This window comes from Miniopterus natalensis, chromosome 8 (genome assembly GCF_054644295.1).
Source record: "Miniopterus natalensis isolate mMinNat1 chromosome 8, mMinNat1.hap1, whole genome shotgun sequence".
Taxonomy (NCBI): domain Eukaryota; kingdom Metazoa; phylum Chordata; class Mammalia; order Chiroptera; family Miniopteridae; genus Miniopterus; species Miniopterus natalensis.
This window is the reverse complement of record NC_142088.1, coordinates 85,787,642-85,799,643: the sequence shown is the minus strand read 5'-3', so window position 1 is coordinate 85,799,643 and position 12,002 is coordinate 85,787,642.

The window sequence follows — 12,002 nt, the reverse complement described above, 5'->3', positions numbered from 1 at the left end:
AAGTTCCAATAAGCTCCTACAGGAAAGGTGCATCTATGACACAACCCCCGAGCAGGTAGCTACATTCTGCACAGTACAAAATGCATATGAATTCCAGCAAGAAAACTCACTCCAGAAGGATGAAATGCATGTGTTTCTCTCTGAAAGGACACTCAGCCACTATTCTTTTGCTTGCTCCTTCCAAGTCTTTGTAGAACCGTGTGTTTTCACTGCCTGAATAAGTTTTAGGATGCATTGTTTCAATCTCTTGCAAGCCTCATGTTGTTTCTTAGACAATGTGGAAAATCACGGATTATGTTTCCCAAATCACAAGAAATAAAGGAAAACGCACACTGCATCAGTCTTCTTCAAACACGCTCTATCTCCTAATGTGTTGTGAACTTTCAACAAACCAGAAAAGAAGGGCATTTTGCACTGAAATTCAGACGGGTATGTACAAGAGTTCATTCCTATTGGTTGCAGAGTGCAAAAGCATGATTGACTTCAAGTTCTCGATGAAACCCTTACATTTCCAAGAGTAAAGAAGTAGGACTTTTACAAAAAGATGTGTTTGCGTGTCTGTGGTGAAAGGAGCTCTAAGTTGTGTATTCAGTGCTGGAGATTGACACACTCTACACAGGTTACTCAGCGTTTTAAGAGCACCAATATGCTGCAAACTGAAACTGCTACAAGGTGTGTGTAGCATGCAGAAAGAGGGCTTGTAATTTCAAAGAAAGAAGAGGAAACCAAAATCCAGGTAGTGAAACGAGCACACCAGTATGGGAGATGTGCATGTGGAGAGTTTTAAGCAGCAGTTCTTTGTGGGCTCTTGGAAACAGGGCTGTGAAAAAATTTCGTAAGAAAGCGGATTTGGCTAAAGTTGAAAGACCTTCCAAAACCAACCCAAAGAAGTTAGCCAAACAATGAATGTTCCAATAAGCTCCTGCAGGAAAGTTGCTTCTATGACACAACCCCCGAGCAGGTAGTTACATTCTGCACGGTACAAATGCATATGAATTCCAGGCTGAAAATTCACTCCAGAAGGATGAAATGTGTATGTTTCTCTCTGAAAGAACACTCAGCCATTGGCTTTTACTTGCTACTTCAAAGTCTTTGTAGAAACGTGTGCTTTCACCGCTGGAGTACGTTTTGGGATGCATTTTTTCAATCTCTTGCAAGCCTCATGTTTCTTTCACAATGTGGAAAAATAAGGATTATATTTCCCAAATCACTTGAAATCTAGGGAAACGCACACTGCATCGATCTTGCTCATACACGCTCTTTCTCCTAATGTGTTGAGAACATTCAAGAAACCAGAAAACAAGGGCATTTTGCAGTGAAACTCAGTCAGGCATGTACAAGAGGTCATTTCTATTGGTAGTAGTGTGCAAAAGCATGATTGACTTCATGTTCTCCATGAAACCCTTACATTTCCAAGGGACCTGAAGTAGGACTTTCACAAAAAGATGTGTTTGCGTGTCTGTGGTGAAAGGATCTCTAAGTTGTGTATTCAGTGCTGGAGATTGACACACTCTACACAGGTTACTCAGCGTTTTGAGAGCACCAACATGCTTCAAACTGAAGCTGGTACAAGGTGTGTGTAGAATGCTGAATGAAGACTTGTCATTTCAAAGAAAGAAGAGGAAACCAAAATCCAGGTAGTGAAACGAGCACACCAGTATATGAGATGTGCATGTGGACAGTTTCAAGCAGCAGCTCTTTGTGGACACTTGGAAACAGCGGTATTAAAAACTTGCGTACGAAGCGGGATTTGGCCAAGGTTGAAAGACCTTCCAAAACCAACCCTAAATAACTTAGCCAAACAATGAATGTTCCAATAAGCTCCTGCAGAAAAGGTGCTTCTATGACGCAACCCCCAGCAGGTAGCTACATTCTGCACAGTATAAAATGCATATGAACTCCAGCATGAAAATTCACTCCAGAAGGATGAAATGCATGTTTCTCTATGAAAGAACACTCTGCCACAAGGCTTTAGCTTGCTGCTTCAAAGTCTTTATAGAAATCTGTGTTTTCAATGCTGGAATACCCTAGCCCTCAACATCTCTAGAACCTTAGGTCCAATCTTAACCCTAACCTGATCTCTAACCCTAGCCCTCAACATAACACTAACCCTAGGTCCAATCGTAACCCTAACCGTCTCTCTAACCCTAGCCCTCAACGTTGCGCTAACCCTAGGTCCAATCGTAACCCTAACCGGATCTGAACCCTAGCCCTCAACATAACCTTAACCTTAGGTCCAATCGTAATACTAACCTGATCACTAACCCTAGCCCTCAACATAACCCTAACCCTAGGTCCAATCGTAACCTTAACCGGATCTGTATCCCTAGCCTTAAACATAACCCTAACCCTAGGTCCAATCTTAAACCTAACCTGATCTCTAACCCTAGCCTTCAACATAACCCTAACCGTAGGTCCAATCTAACCCTAACCAGATCTCAAACCCTGGGCCTCAACATAACCCTAACCCTAGGTCCAATCGTAACCCTAACCGGATCTCTAACCCTAGCCCTCAACATAACACTAACCCTAGGTCCAATTGTAACCCTAACCTTCTCTCTAAGCCTAGCCCTCAACGTTACGCTAACCCTAGGTTCAAGTGTAACCCTAACCGGAACTCTAACCCTAGCCCTCAACATAACCCTAACCCTAGGTCCAATCGTAACCCTAACCATATCTCTAACCCTAGCCCTCAACATAACCCTAACCCTAGGTCCAAAAGTAACCCTAACCTTCTCTCTAACCCTAGCCCTCAACATAACCCTAACCCTAGGTCCAATCGTAACCCTAACCATATCTCTAACCCTAGCCCTCAACATAACCCTAACCCTAGGTCCAAAAGTAACCCTAACCTTCTCTCTAACCCTAGCCCTCAACATAACCCTACCCTAGGTCCAATCGTAACCCTAACCGGATCTCTAACCCTAGCCCTCAACATAACCCTACCCTAGGTCCAATCGTAACGCTAACCGTCTCTACAGAAGGATGAAATACGTGTGTTTCTCTCTGAAAGAACTCTCAGCCACTATTCTTTTGCTTGCTCCTTCCAAGTCTTTGTAGAAACGTGTGTTTTCACTGCAGGCATAAGTTTTAGGATGCATTTTTTCAATCTCTTGCAAGCCTCATGTTGTTTCTTAGACAATGTGGAAAAACAAGGAGTATGTATCCCGAATCACTTGAAATCCAGGAAAACGCACACTGCATCAGTCTTCTTCAAACACGTTCTATTTCCTAAAGTGTTTTGAACTTTCAACAAACCAGAAAAGAAGGGCATTTTGCAGTGAAATTCAGAATGGCATGTACAAAAAGCCATTTCTTTCGGTTGCAGAGTTCAAAAGCATGATTGTCTTCATGTTTTCGATGAAACCCTTACATTTCCAATTTACCTGAGTTAGGACTTTCCCAATAAGACGTGTTTGCGTGTCTGTGTTGAAAGGAGCTCTAAGTTGTGTATTCAGTGCTGTAGAGTGACACACTCTACACAGGATACACAGCGTTTTGAGAGCACCAACATGCTTCAAACTGAAACTGCTACAAGCTGTGTGTAGCATGCTGAATGAAGACTTGTCATTTCAAAGAAAGAAGAGGAAACCAAAATCCAGGTAATGAAACGAGCACACCAGTATTGGAGATGTGCATGTGGACACTTTCAAGCAGCAGCTCTTTGTGGACACTTGGAAACAGGGCTGTGAAAAACTTTCGTACAAAGCGGATTTGGCCAAAGTTGAAAGACCTTCCAAAACCAACCCTAAATAACTTAGCCAAACAATGAATGTTCCAATAAGCCTCTGCAGAAAAGGTGCTTCTATGACGCAACCCCCAGCAGGTAGCTACATTCTGCACAGTATAAAATGCATATGAACTCCAGCATGAAAATTCACTCCAGAAGGATGAAATGCATGTTTCTCTATGAAAGAACACTCTGCCACAAGGCTTTAGCTTGCTGCTTCAAAGTCTTTATAGAAATCTGTGTTTTCAATGCTGGAATACCCTAGCCCTCAACATCTCTAGAACCTTAGGTCCAATCTTAACCCTAACCTGATCTCTAACCCTAGCCCTCAACATAACCCTAACCCTAGGTCCAATCTAACCGTAACCAGATCTCAAACCCTGGGCCTCAACATAACCCTAACCCTAGGTCCAATCGTAACCCTAACCGGATCTCTAACCCTAGCCCTCAACATAACCCTAACCCTAGGTCCAATCGAAACCCTAACCGGATCTCTAACCCTAGCCCTCAACATAACCCTAACCCTAGGTCCAATCGTAACCCTAACAATATCTCTAACCCTAGCCCTCAACATATCCCTAACCCTAGGTCCAAAAGTAACCCTAACCTTCTCTCTAACCCTAGCCCTCAACATAACCCTAACCCTAGGTTCAATTGTATCCCTAACCTGATCTCTAAAGCTAGCCCTCAACATAACACTAACCCTAGGTCCAATCGTAACCCTAACCGTCTCTCTAACCCTAGCCCTCAACGTTGCGCTAACCCTAGGTCCAATCGTAACCCTAACCGGATCTGAACCCTAGCCCTCAACATAACCTTAACCTTAGGTCCAATCGTAATACTAACCTGATCACTAACCCTAGCCCTCAACATAACCCTAACCCTAGGTCCAATCGTAACCTTAACCGGATCTGTATCCCTAGCCTTAAACCTAACCCTAACCCTAGGTCCAATCTTAAACCTAACCTGATCTCTAACCCTAGCCCTCAACATAACCCTAACCCTGGGTCCAATCTAACCCTAACCAGATCTCAAACCCTGGGCCTCAACATAGCCCTAACCCTAGGTCCAATCGTAACCCTAACCGGATCTCTAACCCTAGCCCTCAACATAACACTAACCCTAGGTCCAATTGTAACCCTAACCTTCTCTCTAAGCCTAGCCCTCAACGTTACGCTAACCCTAGGTTTAAGTGTAACCCTAACCGGAACTCTAACCCTAGCCCTCAACATAACCCTAACCCTAGGTCCAATCGTAACCCTAACCATATCTCTAACCCTAGCCCTCAACATAACCCTAACCCTAGGTCCAAAAGTAACCCTAACCTTCTCTCTAACCCTAGCCCTCAACATAACCCTAACCCTAGGTCCAATCGTAACCCTAACCATATCTCTAACCCTAGCCCTCAACATAACCCTAACCCTAGGTCCAAAAGTAACCCTAACCTTCTCTCTAACCCTAGCCCTCAACATAACCCTACCCTAGGTCCACTGGGAACTCTAACCGGATCTCTAACCCTAGCCCTCAACATAACCCTAACCCTAGGTCCATTCGTATCCCTAACCGGATCTCTAACCCTAGCCCTCAACATAACCTTAACCCTAGGTCCAATCGTAACCCAAACCGGATCTCTAACCCTAGCCCTCATCATAACCCTAAACCTAGGTCCAATCGTATCCCTAACCGGATCTCTAACCCTAGCCCTCAACATAACCCTAACCATAGGTCCAATCAAAACCCTAACCGGAACTCTAACCCTCGCTCTCAGCATAACCCTAAACCTAGGTCCAATCGGAATCCTAACCGGATATCTAACCCTAGCCCTGAACATGATCCTAACCCTAGGTCCAATCGTAACCCTATCCGGATCTCTAACACTAACCCTTAACATACCACTACCCTAGGTACAATCGGAACCCTAACCGGATCTCTAACCCAAGTCCTCAACGTAACCCTAACCCTAGGTCCAATCGTAACCCTAAAAGTATCTCTAACCCTATCCCTCAACATAACCCTAACCCTAGGTCCAATCGGAACCCTAACCGGATCTCTAACCCTAGCCCTCAACATAACCCTAACCCTAGGTCCAATCGGAACCCTAACCGGATCTCTAACCCTAGCCCTCAACATAACCCTACCCTTAGGTCCAATTGGAACGCTAACCGGATCTCTAAACCTAGCCCTCAACATAACCCTAACCCTAGGTCCAATCGGAACCCTAACCGGATCTCTAACCCTAGCCCTCAACATAACTGTAACCCTAGGTCCAATCGTAACCCTAACCGGATCTCAACCCTAGCCCTCAACATAACCCTAACCCTAGGTCCAATCGGAACCCTAACCGAATCTCTAACCCTAGCCCTCAACATAACCCTAACCCTAGGTCCAATCGGAACCCTAACCGGATCTCTAACCCTAGCCCTCAAAATAACCCTAACGCTAGGTCCAATCGTAACCATAACCGGATCTCTAACCCTAGCCCTCAACATTACCCTAACGTTAGGTCCAATCGGAACCCTAACCGGATCTCTAACCCTAGCCCTCCTCATAACCCTAATCCTAGGTCCAATCGGAACCCTAACCGGATCTCTAACCCTAGCCCTCAATATAACCCTAACCCTAGGTCCAATGGGAACTCTAACCGGATCTCTAACCCTAGCCCTCAACATAACCCTAACCCTAGGTCCAATCGTATCCCTAACCGGATCTCTAACCCTAGCCCTAAACATAACCCTAACCCTAGCTCCAATCGTAACCCAAACCGGCTCTCTAACCCTAGCCCTCAACATAACCCTAAACCTAGGTCCAATCGTATCCCTAACCGGATCTCTAACCCTAGCCCTCAACATAACCCTAACCCTAGGTCCAATCGCATCCCTAACCGGATCTCTAACCTTAGCCCTCAACATAACCCTAACCCTAGGTCCAATTGTAACCATAACCGGATCTCTAACCCTAGCCCTCAACATTACCCTAACCCTAGGTCCAATCGGAAACCTAACCGGATCTCTAACCCTAGCCTTTAACATAACCCTAACCCTAGGTCCAATCGGAACCCTAACCGGAACTCTAACCCTCGCTCTCAACATAACCCTAACCCTAGGTCCAATCGGAACCCTAACAGGATCTCTAACCCTAGTCCTCAACGTAATGCTAACCCTAGGTCCAGTCGTAACCCTAAAAGTATCTCTAACCCTATCCCTCAACAAAACCCTAACACTAGGTCCAATCGGAACCCTAACCGGATCTCTAAACCTAGCCGTCAACATAACCCTAACCCTAGGTCCAATCGGAACCCTAACCGGATCTCTAACCCTAGCCCTCAACATAACCCTACCCCTATGTCCAATCGGAACCCTAACAGGATCTCTAACCCTAGCCCTCAACATAACCCTAACCCTAGGTCCAATTGGAACCCTAACCGGATCTCTAACCCTAGCCCTCAACATAACCCTAACCCTAGGTCCAATCGTAACCCTAACCGGATCTCTAACCCTAGCCCTCAACATAACCCTAACCCTAGGTCCAATCGGAACTCTAACCGGATCACTAACCCTAGCCCTCAACATAACCCTAACCCTAGGTCCAATCGGATCCCTAACCGGATCTCTAACCTTAGCCCTCAACATAACCCTAACCCTAGGTCCAATCGTAACCATAACCGGATCTCTAACCCTGGCCCTCAACATTACCCTAACCCTAGGTCCAATCGGAACCCTAACCGGATGTCTAACCCCAGCCCTCAACATAACCCTAACCCTAGGTCCAATCGGAACCCTAACCGGATCTCTAACCCTAGCCCTCAACATAACCCTAACCCTAGGTCCAATCGTAACCCTAACCGGATCTCTAACCGAGACCTCAACATAACCCTAACCCTAGGTCCAATCGGAACCCTAACCGGATCTCTAACCCTAGCCCTCAACATAACCCTAACCCTAGGTCCAATCGTAACCCTAACCGGATCTCTAACCGAGACCTCAACATAACCCTAACCCTAGGTCCAATCGTAACCCTAACCGGAACTCTAACCCTAGCCCTCAACATAACCCTAACCCTAGGTCCAATCGTAACACTAACCGAATCTCTAACCGAGACCTCAACATAACCCTAACCCTAGGTCCAATCGGAACCCTAACCGGATCTCTAACCCTCGCCCTCAACATAACCCTAACCCTAGGTCCAATCAGAACCCTAACCGGATCTCTAACCCTAGCCCTCAACATAACCCTAAACCTAGGTCCAATCGGAACCCTAAACGGATCTCTAATCCTAGCCCTCAACATAACCCTAACCCTAGGTCCAATCGGAACCCTAACCGGAACTCTAACCCTCGCTCTCAACATAACCCTAAACCTAGGTCCAATCGGAACCCTAACCGGATCTCTAACCCTAGCCCTCAACATAACCCTAACCCTAGGTCCAATCGTATCCCTAACCGGATCTCTAACCCTAGCCCTCAACATAACCCTAACCCTAGGTCCAATCGGAACCGTAAACGGATCTCTAATCCTAGCCCTCAACATAACCCTAACCCTAGGTCCAATCGGAACCCTAACCGGAACTCTAAACCTCGCTCTCAACATAACCCTAAACCTAGGTCCAATTGGAACCCTAACCGGATATCTAACCCTAGCCCTGAACATTATCCTAACCCTAGGTCCAATAGTAACCCTAACCGGATCTCTAACACTAGCCCTTAACATACCACTAACCCTAGGTCCAATCGGAACCCTATCCGGATCTCTAACCCTAGCCCTCAACATAACCCTAACCCTAGGTCCAATCGTAACCCTAAACGGATCTGTAACCCTATGCCTCAACATATCCCTAACCCTAGGTCCAATCGTAACCCTAACCGGATCTCTGACACTAGCCCTCAACATATCCCTAACCCTAGGTCCAAATGGAACCCTACCTGGACCTCTAAACCTAGCCCTACACATAAGACTAACCCTAGGTCCAATTGGAACCCTATCCGGATCTCTATCCCTAGCCGTCAACTTAACCCTAACCCTAGGTCCAATCGTACACCCTAAAAGTATCTCTAACCCTATCCCTCAACATAACCCTAACTCTAGGTGCAATAGTAACGCTAACCGGATCTCTAACCCTAGCCATCAACATAATCCTAACCCTATGTCCAATCGGAACCCTAACCGGATCTCTAACCCTAGCCCTCAACATAACCCTACCCCTATGTCCAATCGGAACCCTAAACGGATCTCTAACCCTAGCCCTCAACATAACCCTAACCCTAGGACCAATCGGAACCCTAACCGGATCTCTAAACCTAGCCCTCAACATAACCCTAACCCTAGGTCCAATTGGAACCCTACCCGGATTTCTAACCCTAGCCTTAGACATAAGCCTAACCCTAGGTCCAATTGGAACCCTATCCGGATCTCTATCCCTAGCCGTCAACATAACCCTAACCCTAGGTCCAATCGTAACCCTAAAATTATCTCTAACCCTATCCCTCAACATAACACTAACCCTAGGTGCAATAGTAACGCTAACCGGATCTCTCACCCTAGACCTCAACATAACCCTAACCCTAGGTCCAATCGGAACCCTAACCGGATCTCTAACCCTAGCCCTCAACATAACCCTAACCCTAGGTCCAATCGGATCCCAAACCGGATCTCTAACCTTAGCCCTCAACATAACCCTAACCCTAGGTCCAATCGTAACCATAACCGGATCTCTAACCCTAGACCTCAACATTACCCTAATCCTAGGTCCAATCGGAAACCTAATCGAATCTCTAACCCTAGCCCTTAACATAACCCTAACCCTAGGTCCAATCGGAACCCTAACAGGATCTCTAACCCTAGTCCTCAACGTAATCCTAACCCTAGGTCCAGTCGTAACCCTAAAAGTATCTCTAACCCTATCCCTCAACATAACCCTAACCCTAGGTCCAATCGGAATCCTAACCGGATATCTAACCCTAGCCCTGAACATGATCCTAACCCTAGGTCCAATCGTAACCCTATCCGGATCTCTAACACTAACACTTAACATACCACTACCCTAGGTACAATCGGAACGCTAACCGGATCTCTAACCCAAGTCCTCAACGTAACCCTAACCCTAGGTCCAATCGTAACCCTAAAAGTATCTCTAACCCTATCCCTCAACATAACCCTAACCCTAGGTCCAATCGGAACCCTAACCGGATCTCTATCCCTAGCCCTCAACATAACCCTAACCCTAGGTCCAATCGGAACCCTAACCGGATCTCTAACCCTAGCCCTCAACATAACCCTACCCTTAGGTCCAATTGGAACCCTAACCGGATCTCTAACCCTAGCCCTCAACATAACCCTAACCCTAGGTCCAATCGGAACCCTAACCGGATCTCTAACCCTAGCCCTCAACATAACTGTAACCCTAGGTCCAATCCTTACCCTAACCGAATCTCAACCCTAGCCCTCAACATAACCCTAACCCTAGGTCCAATCGGAACCCTAACCGGATGTCTAACCCTAGCCCTCAACATAACCCTAACCCTAGGTCCAATCGGAACCCTAACCGGATCTCTAACCCTAGCCCTCAAAATAACCCTAACGCTAGGTCCAATCGTAAACATAACCGGATCTCTAACCCTAGCCCTCAACATTACCCTAACCTTAGGTCCAATCGGAACCCTAGCCGGATCTCTAACCCTAGCCCTCCTCATAACCCTAATCCTAGGTCCAATCGGAACCCTAACCGGGTCTCTAACCCTAGCCCTCAACATAACCCTAACCCTAGGTCCAATGGGAACTCTAACCGGATCTCTAACCCTAGCCCTCAACATAACCCTAACACTAGGTCCAATCGTATCCCTAACCGGATCTCTAACCCTAGCCCTCAACATAACCCTAACCCTAGCTCCAATCGTAACCCAAACCGGATCTCTAACCCTAGCCCTCAACATAACCCTAAACCTAGGTCCAATCGTATCCCTAACCGGATCTCTAACCCTAGCCCTCAACATAACCCTAACCCTAGGTCCAATCGGATCCCTAACCGGATCTCTAACCTTAGCCCTCAACATAACCCTAACCCTAGGTCCAATCTTAACCATAACCGGATCTCTAACCCTTGCCCTCAACATTACCCTAACCCTAGGTCCAATCGGAAACCTAACCGGATCTCTAACCCTAGCCCTTAACATAACCCTAACCCTAGGTCCAATCGGAACCCTAACCGGAACTCTATCCCTCCCTCTCAACATAACCCTAACCCTAGGTCCAATCGGAACCCTAACAGGATCTCTAACCCTAGTCCTCAACGTAATGCTAACCCTAGGTCCAGTCGTAACCCTAAAAGTATCTCTAACCCTATCCCTCAACATAACCCTAACACTAGGTCCAATCGGAACCCTAACCGGATCTCTAAACCTAGCCGTCAACATAACCCTAACCCTAGGTCCAATCTGAACCCTAACCGGATCTCTAACCCTAGCCCTCAACATAACCCTACCCCTATGTCCAATCGGAACCCTAACAGGATCTCTAACCCTAGCCCTCAACATAACCCTAACCCTAGGTCCAATTGGAACCCTAACCTGATCTCTAACCCTAGCCCTCAACATAACCCTAACCCTAGGTCCAATCGTAACCCTAACCGGATCTCTAACCCTAGCCCTCAACATAACCCTAACCCTAGGTCCAATCGGAACTCTAACCGGATCACTAACCCTAGCCCTCAACATAACCCTAACCCTAGATCCAATCGGATCCCTAACCGGATCTCTAACCTTAGCCCTCAACATAACCCTAACCCTAGGTCCAATCGTAACCATAACCGGATCTCTAACCCTGGCCCTCAACATTACCCTAACCCTAGGTCCAATCGGAACCCTAACCGGATGTCTAACCCTAGCCCTCAACATAAACCTAACCCTAGGTCCAATCGGAACCCTAACCGGATCTCTAACCCTAGCCCTCAACATAACCCTAACCCTAGGTCCAATCGTAACCCTAACCGGATCTCTAACCGAGACCTCAACATAACCCTAACCCTAGGTCCAATCGGAACCCTAACCGGATCTCTAACCCTAGCCCTCAACATAACCCTAACCCTAGGTCCAATCGTAACCCTAACCTGATCTCTAACCGAGACCTCAACATAACCCTAACCCTAGGTCCAATCGTAACCTTAACCGGATCTCTAACCCTAGCCCTCAACATAACCCTAACCCTAGGTCCAATCGTAACCCTAACCGGATCTCTAACCGAGACCTCAACATAACCCTAACCCTAGGTCCAATCGGAACTCT